The sequence below is a fragment of the Ovis aries genome, chromosome 15 (genome assembly GCF_016772045.2).
Source record: "Ovis aries strain OAR_USU_Benz2616 breed Rambouillet chromosome 15, ARS-UI_Ramb_v3.0, whole genome shotgun sequence".
In the NCBI taxonomy this organism is placed as follows: domain Eukaryota; kingdom Metazoa; phylum Chordata; class Mammalia; order Artiodactyla; family Bovidae; genus Ovis; species Ovis aries.
In genome coordinates, this window is record NC_056068.1 from 47,895,553 (window position 1) to 47,906,169 (window position 10,617).

At 39.0% G+C, this 10,617-nt stretch overlaps 1 pseudogene; it reads left to right on the top strand.

Annotated features, from left to right (window-relative positions):
- The first annotated feature begins 5,899 nt into the window (after positions 1–5,899).
- On the top strand, positions 5,900–7,429 carry LOC101102175 (olfactory receptor 51B2-like; annotated as a pseudogene).
- Positions 7,430–10,617: the final 3,188 nt, after the last annotated feature.

Here is a 10,617-nt window from a genome sequence, read left to right on the forward strand (position 1 = left end):
ATTAAAAAGAATTCATTTGAATCAGTTCTGATGAGATGGATGAAACTGGAGCCGATTATACAGAGTGAAGTAAGCCAGAAAGAAAAACACCAATACAGTATACTAACACATATATATGGAATTTAGAACGATGGCAATGACAACCCTGTATGCAAGACAGCAAAAAAGACACAGATGTGTATAACGGACTTTTGGACTCAGAGGGAGAGGGAGAGGGTGGGATGATTTGGGAGAATGGCATTCTAACATGTATACTATCATGTAAGAATCAAATCGCCAGTCTATGTCTGACACAGGATACAGCATGCTTGGGGCTGGTGAACGGTGATGACCCAGAGAGATGTTATGGGGAAGGAGGTGGGAGGGGGTTTCATGTTTGGGAACCCATGTTCACCCGTGGTGGATTCATGTCAATGTATGGCAAAATCAATAATAATAAAAAAATGAAAGCATATATACTATAAACAAATACAATTTCATCCACAGTTAGCCATCAGATTTTGATCATGTATTCCTCCATGTTATTCTTACCACTGGAAGTGTTTACCTTAGTTGTATAGTTGTTGAGTTTCTGATTAGGGTTCTAACTATGGGATCTAGTTGTATTGGATTTTGACACCCTTTTACAATGAAGGGAATAATTGTGTAATCTAATTTCTAGAAACTTAAATGTGTTAAAACTAACGTGAATGGTACATCCAAATGTTGTCATCAAAGAAATGTTTTTCAACAATAAGAGAGTAGTTATTTAAAAAAAATAAAAATAAAAAAAATACAATTGGAGTTCGCAAGCTCTAGGGTCAATGATGGTACATGTGTCCCCTAAGGGATGCTTGTGAAAGAATGACACTTGAAGGAGACAACAGGGAGGATATGTGTGAATTTCTTCAATCTTGATGCTGAGGGTTCTGGGGGAGGTGGGGAAAAGATGTCACGTGACCAAGTACTGATATCATTATCTCTGCTGAAAGTTAGTCACTCAGTGTCTGACTCTTTGGACTGTCTCCTGCCAGGCTCCTCCATCTGTGGGACTTTTCCTCCCAAGAATACTGGAGTGGGTTGCCATTTTCTTCTACAGGGGATTTCCCTGACCCAGGGATTGAACCCAGTTCTCCATTGCAGGCAGACTCTTTACCATCTGAACTACTGGGGAAGCCCCTTACTTCTGCTGGTATTTGAATTTCCAGTTTTCCTCACAGGTCTTTTGGAAAACACTGTTTCCTGAGGGCTTTGATTGAATGACCCAGCTCTTCCCAGAAAGAGAAGAAGGGAAAGAGAGATCAAGGAGTCTCTTCAGTAGCTGTAAAGGTGAAAGTCTTGGGAGATGATTCCGAAATATGTAAACTTTCTCCAGGGGTCTCTTGGGGAGGCTGAGTGAGGGAATCAGCTGAGCTATTTAAATAGGGCAGCAATGAGTGCCTATTCCACCAACTAGACTGGAGTGGGTGGCTGTTAGGAACAAATCTGTGGAATGACTGCTCTCACTTCTGATGTTAGATGCAATCAAGGAGATAATTTAATGTTTTCCAGAGACCCACCTAGAGGGAAGATCTCAGCTGAGGTAGGAAACACTTCAGCACAGAATTTTCCTTTCTTAATAATGGTGTCCAAGGAACTGTGAGAGATTTTTCTTTTCTAATCTGGAATCCTTGGATTGACGTCATGATACCTGGGCATGCCCCAAATTAAATGTGACATTGTGTCCCCTTATCCGTTTTTCTGGGTAGAGGTTTACAGTTTGTATTAGACCCTAACATACTGTGTGTTGACTATAGGAACTGCTCTCTTAGAAAGAACATGAATAATTGTTAGTGAGACTCACCAGGAAGAATCCTGAGACCCTGATCCTAGCTCATAGCCCTAGAATCTACCAGGGCCTCTCCCCCATCCAATTCCAGAGAAATGGAATATATGCAAGAGTAAATGAGAGAGGATAAATCACACTGTCTTCTCGATTTACCTTTTTATTTAAACACTGATCAGTTCACTATTCTGCATTTTCTTTTGAGGTCCACACATTTTTCTTACTTTTTCTTTCCTCATACAACTAATTCTCCTTTCTGTCCCTTCTCCTTCCTCTTGTTTTTTAGTCGCTAAGTCATGTCTGGGCTTCCCTGGTGGTGCAGAGGTTAAAGTGTCTGCCTGCAATGTGGGAGACCTGGGTTCGATCCCTGGGCTGGGAAGATCCCCTGGAGAAGGAAATGGCAACGCACTCCAGTATTCTTGCCTGGAGAATCCCGTGGATGGAGGAGCTTGGTGGGCTAAAGTCCACTGGTCACAAAGAGTTGGACACGACTGAGGGACTTCACTTCACTAAGTCATGTCTGACTCTTTGCAATCCAATCCCATGGACTCCTTTGCAATCACACTCAGCTCCTCTGTCCATGAGATTTCCCAGACAAGAATACTGGAGTGGGTTGCCATTTCCTTCTCCAGGGGATCTTGCCAACCCAGGGATCAAACATGAGTATCCTGCATGGCAGACACATTCTTTACCACTGAGTTACCAGGGAAGCCCTATCCAGAAAGCACTGGACAAGAGACAAAAGCGCTTCTGTTGGTACAAATGTCCTCTTTGTGTGTGCTTCCTCTCTGTGTGTATTAATTTGTTGCTTTGTTTTCACTTGAGATGTGATGTTTGCTACCTAATATGGTTTTCTCCAGAAGCTTGGTGATATTGGGCAATTTCCTCTAAAGCAGGAATAAAGGGAAGATGTCTGTTTCAAGAACAAGTGCTAATATGCATGAGCTACATCTTTCAGCTGATGTACTGTTGTACACATCAGTTATGGTGTTTCCTTCTCACTTGCCTGAATGGGGTGCTTCTAGAATTTGCCCCTGTGGAACTGGCAGCACCAGGCCTTGTTTTCCTCTAAGGGCTATAATGTGTACATGGTTTATTCTGATCTTCCAGAGGCACAGATTTACCTATGATGCTATAGAGGTACTTTCTCTATATCTCCCATAACTAAGAATCAGGTTATGTCCTCACATTGACCAATTTGAGCTGTTTCCATGGATGTCTATATGTTTTGTGAGTGTAAATAAGAATCCTATTTACCCAGATAAATGTCATCACATAAAAATCAGGTTGGTAGGGAATCTAGAATAATCCAGGAATGTGGCTCAGATCTATCTATGCTTCTTCATGTTTTTAGCATTGTAGACTTTGTTGAGATGCTTATGAACAATACCATGTGTAAAATTGAAAGTTGATTGTTAAACTCAATTATAAACTTCTGGTTCACACTGTGAGGTTCCTCAGAACAGAGTTATGTTTATTAAACGAAAGAATCTGCCTGCAATGCAGGAGATGCAGGTTCAATTCATGGGTTAAAAAGATTCCCTAGAGAAGGAAATGGCAACCCAGCTCAGTAGTCTTACCTGGAAAACCCCATGGATAGAGAAGCCTGGCAGGCTGCAGTCAATTAAGCTGCAAGAGTCAGGCATGACTGAGCATGTACATGCAGTACACACAGATGATACTGGGAAGTGATGCTTCTATTGGCTGTTTATACCTTGTTGAATTAGTTGCCCCTTGAAGGACAGCTCATCAGATACTCACAGAATCTTAGGAAGTAACTAAAGAAAATATATGTCCCAGGGAGCTGCTAAAAATTTTTAATATGATACATTCCTCATCTATACCCAGACAAACTATTCATTATGCACCTGATGTATTTTTAAAAAATATTTGTCAATAACTAAATCCATATATAGCCAAGCTGTTTTGATGGAGGTTTTGCTATATAATATAGACTTGGGAGGATGCATGCAGTATGGTCTCAGGTCTGAAGAAACTAAAGTTCACCTCAGATCAGTGATGCATCTTGTGTTCTTCAAAGTGCCACAACCCAGTTTCTGGATAAATACCAGGGTCTTCTCTTAGTCTTGCAATGGTTTCTCCTTATGTTTTATCTTTGTTCTGAAAGGTCAGAGGCATAACCCGTTTTTTTATATTCTTAGAGCTACCAAAGGCTTCACTATATCTTATTTTTCTGACTCAAATCTAGTGATGGAGAGAAATACAACCTCCTTGTTTCTCAAATTTGTTCTGCTCATAAAAATAGAAAAAGTTTGTGTCCATTTTGGTCTTAAATGTTTCATTAACAGTCTCTGCCAAGACTTAACTAATTTTCAAGCAGTAACTCACAGAAGTTTTTCAAAGTCTGGAAATATAGTTAGTTATTCTGCATTTCTTTTAAAAATGAATCCAGGACCTTATGTATTTCTGCATATTTTACCCATCAGCATCCATATGTTTCTAATCCATTGTATCATTACATCATCTTTCTCTTCCTTTTATTTATTACGCTTTCATCCACATTTTTCATCCAGAAACTCATAGGTAGAGCAACATTTGTATAATAATCGTACTTTGAACCTCTATGTGATCTAAATGTGCTTTACTTTTAGAGAACTTTTAGTGTTGGTGACTTCTACCCCAATGAGTATCATGCTTATACAGATGCAACTTCAGAATATTCTCTTACACAACAGTTAGAATCTTTGTGATCTGTCACAAAGAAGGGCTTTCCTGGTGCCTCAGATGGTAAACAAATCCACCTGCAATGTGGGAGACCTGGGTTCAATCCATGGGTCGGGAAGATCCCCTGGAGAAGGGTATGGCAACCCATTCCAGTATTCTTGCATGGAGAAGTCCCATGGACAGAGGTGCCTGGTGGGGTACAGTCCATGGGGTCACAAAGAGTCAGACATGACTGAGCGACTAGGCACATGAAGGAGGAAAGTATTCCACTGCTTAGTTCTGAGATATGCTCTGAAGTTTCTGAATTCATGGTAAAGTAAGACTTCAGCATAAAAGGTATTAGGTTCTTTATTTGGGGTTTTGGCAACCAAGAAGGTGTAAATAGTGGAGATAATTGACATCTTTAGGCTGTGGGAATGTTATAATGTAACCAGTTACATGAGTAGCACCTTATCAGGAGTTAAGTATTGGAGGAAAAGGAGACAGGGATAAGAGGAGAGATGAAGAAAGATCCTGAACATTCAATTATGTCAAATAATTTTGAAAAGGACAAGAGGCAGAAAAAGAACCAGTGAATTGAGAGGATCAGAGAAAATTATCATAAGAGGATATTTGGAGGGAATGAGATGGTCAGTCAGGTGGAGGAATGAAATAACATGCATCTCCAAAGATGGAGTAGATATGACATGCTTAGAGGAGTGCTTTTCAGATATTACTGTCCATCCAAATTTCCTAGGGATCATGATAAAATGTTGATTCAGTGGTTTGGAAGTGGAATCCAAGGTTGCAGGTCCACCAAGTCCTCATATTGGTTAGTTGAGGCTGGTCTATGGCCCAAACTTCTAGAAAAGGGTAACAGCTGTAGTGACAAAGCAATTGAAAATGACAGCAGTTCTCATTGTGTTCCATCAAACACTGATAGTCAATTTCAGAAACAAAAAAGCTAAAGGGATGTATTTATCATGACTATTATAGATAAAAATGAAAATTAAATGTGTCCAAAAAGTTATCAATCACAGCAAAAATAAAAACAGCTAAATAAGATAATAATCTATTTACCTTGTGTGTTGTTTCTGTCACTGTTCCTGCAAAATTTTAAGCTTGCACCCAATCTTAGGGTAGGATGATTTAGGAAAAGTTAATAAAAATGTTTCTTTTAATTTGAGAAAAATTTATTCATTTACTAATACTTTCTTTGAATTAGAGAAGGACCAATATTAGTCATCTCAAGTGTAACCTGCAATCTTTATTCTTCTTCTGCAGAAAAATACTCACAGAGTTCCATTTATCATACCAGTTCATTATCCCCAAGTATGAAGATGTGATAGATGCTTCTGGGATACACTGCTACTAAAAACTTTGGATTCTTGGGTAAAAGATTTCCAGCTGCTCTCTACCTGTCAATGTACCATGTAGCCCAACATTAGTGCTGCCTGCTTCTTGCTGACTGACTTCCCAGGTCTAGAAGCATCTTATCACTGGATCTCCATCCCCTTCCTCACAGTCTACATCTCTGTGCTTCTTGGCAACAGCACTCTCCTCTACCTCATCAAGGATGACCAGAATCTCCATGAACCCATGTACGATTTCCTTGCCATTCTGGCAGCCACAGATCTGATGGTGACATTAACCACGATGCCAACTGTAACGGGTGTCTTATGGGTGAATCCCTGAGAGATGAGCCCTGGAGCCTGCTTTTTACTTCATTCACTCCCTTTCCTCTGTGGAATCTGGTATCTTGCTTGCCATGGCCTGTGACCATTTTATTGCCATCCGCCATCCCTTTGAGAGGGTAACAGACAGGAAGGCCAGGGGTCTCCAAACGGGGGAAATAGGCTGCAAGTGTCAGACATTTTTTTATCTCTCCCTTAAGTGGCAGGAGGGAAAAACTATGGAAATGCTTTTCTTAAGCTAAGTTAATGAAACTGTGTATTTGCTTTGGAATTTTCCCTTCTTCAAAATGGTTCCACCTAAGACTAACTGTTTTTCTTTTCTCAAACCTTGGGCTGATAATAGCTCAACAAACCAGTATTCATATCAATTGTTTTATGGCTGGGGGATGACACACCTCATGCCATCCTATCTCAAAAATACATTTTGTGGGAGAGAGTCCTGATGAAACTCTGTCAGCCTTGAGGTGTCTCTCTTATCTGATTAATAGCTTTCTAACAGACATAAAACATCCAGCTAAAGACTTGCAGGGGGGCACTCTTCGTGCCCCTTCTGCTGTCTATGTCAGAAGCTTTCTTAGTCCCTTTTCATACTTTAATAAAACTCTGCTATGCAAAAGCTCTTGAGTGATCAAACCTGGTCGCTGGTCCCAAAGTTAAATATTCTTCTTTGGAGATCACAAATCTGACACCATTCACCATAAGCTATCAGCTTGAGATACACTTCCATCCTCACCAATACTCAAGTGATTAAGTTAAGGATAGGAGCTTATGTGAAGTGTTTTATATCCATCATACCTGTAATCTTGTATCTTTTTTCTTTCCCATATTGTGACTCTCATATTCTGTCCCATGCTTTCTGTCTTCACCAAGAAGTCTTGAAACTGGCCTGTGCTTACATAGCTTTCAATAGACTATCCTGTAATTCTGATTTTCCTAACAGTTTTCCTAGATTCTCTGATTTTTCTTTTCTCTTATATCCTGATTCTTAAAAGACTGTCATGGGTATAGCCTCTAATGAAAGTGATCCAAGGCCCTCAATACCTGTATCTCCTACATGGGTCGTGTGCTCTTCTTCTATGTCACTGTAATAGATCTGTCCTTCATCCACAGGTTTGGGAAGAATGTGCCAAAAGTGGTTCACATTATAATGAGCTATGCGTGCCTCCTCTTTCTTCCTTTAATGAATCCTATTATCTATAGCATCAAGACCAAGAAAATTCAACAAGGCATTTTCTGCCTTTTATCTAAACATAGATTTGGAAGTTAAACTCTGATGTAGGGTATTGCCCACTGAAGATGGTGGGGATATAAAATTTCTCTAAGTAGAGGGCATGGAATTCCATACGTCTCAAAACTTCTTAGACAGCCTCCACTTCTCTAAATGGCAAAATGCCATTTATGAAGCTTGGAAAGAGTCTGCTCTTAAATTAACAGATTTGCCATTTGTTAAGTTCCTGGGTTGTTTTGTTTCTCATTATCTCATGTTCTTTCTGTCTAAATGCTAAGTAGAGGACAGAAATATTTTTGGTCTGCCTGGATGATTAAGTGCAGTCTGATATTATACTTTTTGAATATTTAATTAATTTCTATGATTAAAAAGCATAAAAAGTTTTCAATTTGCTGAACCATTTGCATGTCTTACTGACTTCTCTGATCATATCACTCACTCAATGTCCCAACAGGATGTTCATAATTTCTTAATTTATTTGTGGATATTCATCATAAGTGAAATCCAGTAAGCCATTTACATTGTAAATACTTCCATTTTATTTGCATTTAGTAGATAGAATTAAAAATGTTTTATATAAATAGCTTCATTTTTATTTATTTTATTGAGACTTTATAGCCATATGATAAAAACCTCCCTGATTCCAGGTTTATTTATATATTTTCTTGTGTTTTTAATGTAACTTCCTTTCACATGTTCTATTTTATCATAGTTTATTATTTGAAGAGAAGTGGGCTTCCCTGTTGGCTCAGATGGTAAAGAATCCACCTGCAATGTGGAAGACCTGGGTTTGATCCCTGGGTTGGGACTATTTCCTAGAGAAGCTGAGGGCTACCCATTCCAGTATTCTGGCCTGGAGAATTGCATGGACAGAGAAGCCTGGCAGGCTACAGTCCAAGGTGTCACAAAGAGTTGGACACAACTGAGCATATTAACACACAAGGAGTTTAAATCAAACCTCCTTATATCTATTTTCAAAGGTAATAACACTAATATTTAGTCATCCATTTGACTGATATTTTGAAGCATGAGACAAGAATGATGCTAAAACAAAGCTATAACCACAAGCAAACAGATAAGATATCATCTTGTGTATATACAAGCTACTGGGGCATCAAAAATAAAGCACACCTAAATTAAAAATAATCACTGTAACTAGTGACATAATGTAAAGGACAAACTGCCTTGAGGATGTGTGTGTGTGTGTGTGTGTGTGTGTGTGTGTGTGTGTGTGTGTGAGTCAGTCAGTTATGTCTGACTCTTTGCAATGCCATGGACTGTAGATCACCAGGATTTTCTGTCCATGGAATTCTCCAGGCAAGAATACTGGCATGGATTGCTATGCCCTTCTCCAGGGGATCTTCCCAATCTGGGGTTCAAACCTGGTCTCCTGCACTGCTGGAGGATTCTTTACCATCTATTCTAAGCCACCAGGGAAGGATCTCAAAAAGATCACATCAAGACTGAGGAAGGGAAAGTTTTCTGAAGGAAGATCACTTCAGCTGAGATCTTAGAGTAGATTACAAAATAACTAGTGAAAACAGGGATGAGCGTGTCAAGCAGAAGCAGTATGTGAGAGACTGCAGATGGGATGGATCATGAAATCTTCCTTGAATGTAGCTGACAGGAAAAGTGTGATAGTTCCAAGAGGAGGCTGAGAGGAAGGAGGAGGTTCAGTCAAGAGCATCCTGTTGGCTTTGGGTGTTAACTCAATGTCTTACTCCAAACTAGGGAGTGAGGTGATTTCAGTGATGTTTGCAAATTAGAAGTTCAGGTACTATTAGACGTGAGGCAAGAGGGAACAAGAAAATCAGAAAGAAAATAGTGTACCAGTTTCAGAAACAGTATCAGTAGCTAAAATTATTCTATTAAAGTGATGGTGTATGCAGTGGATAGACATGAGTTTTAATGGGGATCCAAAATCAACAGGATTTGCGAGTATTTTCAGTTCAGTCACTCAATTGTGTCCGTCTTTTTGTGGCCCTATGGACTGCAACACGCCAGGCTTCCCTATCCACCACCAACTCCCAGAACTTGCTCAAACTCATGTCCATCAAGTCGATGATGCCATTTTAGAAAGGTGTATAAAAGTTTGGGAGGAAAAGCTATAATGTTGAATTTCTGGATTATTTTTGAAATCTTAGTACTATCAGTCCTATTACTGATTATGTATCCAGTAAATTATTAACAATCAGAAAAATTTAGTTATTTAAAAATGTTCTGTGACTCATGGTTACTGGGGGAAAGAGGTACACTGGGATTTGGGATTGACATGTACATGCTGCTATATTTAAAATAGATAACCAATAAGGACCTAACATATAGCATAGGGAACATTACTCAACATTCTGTAATAATCTAAATGGGAGGACGATTTGAAAAAGGATAGATATATATATCTGTATAACTGAATCATTTTACTGTACAGCTGGAGTTAATATAATATTGTTGATCAACTATGCTCCAATAGAAAATAAAACATTTTAAAAAAGAGATACACAATTTTTCTGGAAATTTGAGGATGATTAAAAGTACAAACGATGAAGTTGTAATCTATAAAAATGACTTCTGGAAATATTCTATACTGAAGCACTCAATTTTTAAGGGAAAATAGTACCACATTCATTAAGTAGTCATATACTGAAATAATTGTTAGTATGTATATATTTTGCTGGACTATGCACTACTTGGATGCGATCTCAAAAGTGACAGAATGATCTCTGCCCATTTCCAAGGCAAACACTCAATATCAAGTAATCAAGTCTATTCCCTGACCAGTAAGGCTGAAGAAGTTGAAGTTGAATGGCTCTTTGAAGACCTACAAGACTTTTCAGAACTAACACCCCAAAATATGTCCTTTCATTATACGGGACTGGAATGCAAAAGTAGGAAGTCAAGAAACACCTGGAGTAACAGGCAAATTTGGCCCTGGAGAACAGAATGAAGCAGGGCAAAGGCTAATAGACTTTTGCCAAGAGAACGCACTGGTCATGGCAGACATCCTCTTCCAACAACATAAGAGAAGACTCTACACATAGACATCAACAGATGGTCAATACCAAAATTGGATTGATTATATTCTTTGCAGCCAAAGATGGAAAAGTTTTATAAAGTCAGCAAAAACAGAACCAGGAGAAGACTGTGGAGATCATGTACTCCTAATTGCCAAATTCAGACTTAAATTGAAGAAAGTAGGGAAAACCATCAGAACATTCAGGTATGACCTA